This window comes from Siniperca chuatsi, linkage group LG2 (genome assembly GCF_020085105.1).
Source record: "Siniperca chuatsi isolate FFG_IHB_CAS linkage group LG2, ASM2008510v1, whole genome shotgun sequence".
NCBI classification, from domain to species: Eukaryota; Metazoa; Chordata; class Actinopteri; order Centrarchiformes; family Sinipercidae; genus Siniperca; species Siniperca chuatsi.
Genome location: NC_058043.1, coordinates 30,501,203 through 30,505,457, shown reverse-complemented (window position 1 = coordinate 30,505,457; position 4,255 = coordinate 30,501,203).

The following is a 4,255-nucleotide window of genomic DNA, read 5'->3' as shown; positions in this document are numbered from 1 at the left end:
CTATTGTTATTTCGAAAGTCACACAACTGATTGGCGACTGCTTTCTCAAGGATCTTAGAGAGAAAGGGAAGGTTAGATATAATAAGGATTGTGGTACATAACCTGTTAATAAAGACAGATTGATCATATCCAGTAACAAAGTGCTAACTAAGGGTAAAACGTCTTTAAGCAGCCTAGTTGGAATAGGGTCTAAGAGAGCAAAGCAGCCAAAACACATCGGGCTTTACAGCTGTTTCCAAAGTTTCTGTGTTTGAAGACAAGTCGGCACTGGTTGAAGGCAAAACTTGATGAATTTTTTCTCTAATAGTTAAAATTTATAAGTTATACCATGGAGCTAACCTTTTTATTGTATTATCTTCTTTTTTAGAGGAGTGATAGAATCGAGTGTCGTTTGCAGTGAGCCTGCAGCGCTATCAACTAGATGGTCAATTTGGGAGGGGCTACGATTTGCATAGGAGTCCTCTGTTATATTGAGACATAACATTGAATTAAATGCAGATGGAAGTGCTTCCTTAAATTTAGCTACAGCAATATCAGATAGACATCTAGAGTAAGAATTTTTGCCTAATGGCATGTAGTGTCGTAGCAGGGGTGCTATATAGAGGCATGTGGACCCAAAAGCAGGGGCCAGGTGGGAGACTTGGGGCAGACGGCCCGGGGGCTGGACAGGTGCAGCGCTGGGGACCTCGGGCGGACGGCACGGGGGCTGGACAGGTGCAGCGCTCGGGGCCTCGGAGCCTCGGAGCTGATCTCCCGACGTCCGTGATGGAGACTGACACCATCCGAAGACCAGACAGAAGACCGGCGGTGAACACAGAGTCAGTGGAGACCGGCGACGAACACTGAGAGTCACTGGAGGCCGGCGACGAACACTGAGAGTCACTGGAGGCCGGCGACGAACACTGAGAGTCACTGGAGGCCGGCGGCGAACACTGAGAGTCACTGGAGGCCGCCGGCGGACGCTGAACCCTCCGGGAGGCCGGCGGCAAAGACCGAGAGTCTCTGGAGGCCGGCGGCGAACACTGACCCTTTCTGGAGGCCTGCCCATCCACTCAGGGACCAATGGCAGTACAGCGGGGCCGGGGACTGGCAATGAGACGTCAGGACGGGGAAGAAGAATACTACCAAAATAAAACAGGAAGTGATAACACCTAAACTACCACATGTAGTCCAGCAAAATCAGTTCAAAATTTATTAAATAATGGTCCGATAATGAAGGATTCTGTGGAAACACTATTAAATGTTTAATTTCAATGCCATATACCAGATCAAGGTCGAGGGTGTGGTTAAAACAGTGAGTGGCTTCATGCACTCTCTGACAAAAGCCAGTCAAATCTAATAATGAGATCAACGCAGTACTAAGGCTATAATTTTCAATATTGACATGAATATTGAAATCACCTACAATAATTACTTTATTTTTTTTAAGGACTAAACTTGATAAAAACTCTAAAAATTCAGATAAAAATTCAGAATAAGGACCAGGAGCGCGGTACACTATAACATATAGAATTGGCTGTTGTGTTTTTCAGGTGTGAAAGAAAAGAACAAGGCTTTTGAATGAGGTAGAATTTAGTTTAGGTTTAGGGTTGATTAATAGGCTTGAGTAGAAGATGGCTACAACTCCACCTCCTCGGCCGGTGCCTCAAGGAATATGAGTATTACTATGACTGGACAGAGTGGATTCATTCAGGCTAACATATTCTTCATGACCCAGCCGGGTTTCAGTAAGACAAAATAAGTCAATATGATAATCTGATATTAATTTGTTCACTAGTACAGCTTTAGATGACAGAAATCTGATGTTTAAGAGTCCGCATTTAATTCTCCTATTTTGTTGTGCTATTTCAGCATTTTTGTTTAGGTTTTTATGTATAACGCTTCCTCTGTTAACTTTTTGTTTTATTAATTAAAGTAGTCGGGGGGCAGACACCGTCACTAAGGAGTTTTGGGTGGGTAACTGTTCTTGAAGCGCAGAGAAGCATGTAGGACTGCAAATCTGCAGCGATGTGATCATACCTCTTGGTCCTGGTTAAAAGCCTAGCAGCTGAGTTCTGTACAGTCTGCAGTCGTTTTTGTATTAAGTGAACTGTTACAATAATCAAGGCGTGAGGAAATAAAAGCATGCACAGTTTCTGCATCATAAGCCTGTCCTGGAGAGACTGGTGCTGGAACAGCTGCGGCCCATGGTCAGTGTCTCCCACCCACTCCATGACGTACTGGTCAAACAAATGAGTACCTTCAGCGGAAGACTCATCCCTCCAAAAAGCACCACAGAGCGCCACAGGAAGTCATTCCTGCCTGTGGAAATCAAACTCTTTAACTCCTCCATCTAAGTTTTAGTCTTTATGACCCTAAGTCACTAAACTGGACATTGATCATTACATCTCTGCCATATTTGAAATAATTGTGCAATATTCTGAGTAATACTCCTGTGCAATATTTAGTTTTTCCTGTTTATTGATATTGATATTATTCATACCTCCATTACTGCTGTGCAATATCCACGTCTCATAATAATCTCAATAAGCTACACTTAACTCGACAGTACATGCACTACTACTTATTATTTATATTATTACATTGTATTATTATACCGTATTATCATCATCAACCGGTAAACCCACTTGGTACTTCACACTTATTTTATTTTATTTTATACTTACACCCACCTGGTACTTAATTTATTTTCTGACCTGTTTTATAGTGTATTGTATTATATTTTTTTGCTAGTACTTTTTCCTGTGTGCACTGACATAAAGGCGAGCTGCTGAAACAAAGAGTGTCCCTTCGTGGATCAATAAAGTATTTCTGATTCTGATTACTACTAACAAAATGTATAGGGATTATTGGCTCCATTTAGTTCCGCGCAGGGGTCGCGAAGGGTCACACGCACGCACACACACAACCACCCTACAATAACAAACTAAAAAATAAAATGTCTTGGGTCCTTACTGGGGGGAGCAGGGTGAGCTCTGGACAAACATCGTTCGTTTCTGGGACTTTGTCTCTGCGCGAGCGCCACCCTGAAGACCCCGAAGACGAATACGCCTCGGGAGAAGAGGAGGATGAGGGGGAAGATGTAGAAGACGTGGAAGATGTGAAGGAAGGAGGAGGAGAAGACCCGGGAGAAGAAGGAACGAAGGAGGAGGAGGCCCGGATGTGCCGCGGGTTCCTGTCCAAAGACGGCAAAGTGAAATGGTCCCCTGTGGCGCTCAGGCACCGCAAAGGGGGAACCTTGACCGGCGAGAGGTGTCCACCGTCGACCGCCTCGGCCTCGTCCTCCCTGGGACCCACTCCACACGCAGCGAGCGACATCGAGTCCGCGTTCCGCCTGCTGTTCACGCTGGCCGTGGAGCACCTGGTGCTGGAGATAATCAACCTGGAGGCCCGTCGTCGCGACTACCGCCAACGGCACGACTGGTGGAAGGGCATAGACGCCACCGACCTGTGCACCTACGTGGGGCTGCTCATCCTGGCCGGCGTGTACAGGTCCCGGGGCGAGGCCGAGCCTGTGGGACGCCGTGAGCGGACGGGCAGTGTTTCGCATGCCCAAGACCTCAAGGTCTTTTACGCGCACTCCTCCCTGCTGCGCTTCGACGACCACGAGACCAGACGAGGCTGCCCTACCTCTACAACCCGGGGCCTGAGATAGCCGTGGACGAACCTGGACAAGGTCGTCGCCACCTATAGCTGCATATATATATACACACACACACACACACACACACACACACACACTTCAGCACCTGGATAAGAAAGGCAGGTAGACACATATTGCACATGTCTCTCATTCCTATTTATGAACCAGAAAAAAAGTGCAGGAACAGCAAAATTACTCTTTACATTTCCATATCTCCAGAATGCCTCCTAAACTGATGTCTGAAACAAGCAACTGCAATAAGATCTTCAAGACTAATTTTTATTTAGGCCAGTGCATTTTGAGAAAAGAGCCAGAGAGAGAGAAATGGACTTGGTCATTCAGCAAGTCCTTGATATTAAGAAGAAGATATGAGAGCGAGGAGATTGAAGTGGGGGAGAAGGAAAAACACAACAAGCACATTCAAAGTAATGCTGAAGCCCTAATTGAGTTATGCAGATGTAGAGTGATGCAGTGTATGTTGATTGCAAGACATTTTGAGATGCTTTCCTGATGTCTCCTGGGGATTGGAACAGGGCAATATAAACAACATTAATGTAAGGAGATGAAAGATGCTTACACTACCTCAGCTCTCTGGCAGGCATTTGTTTACCC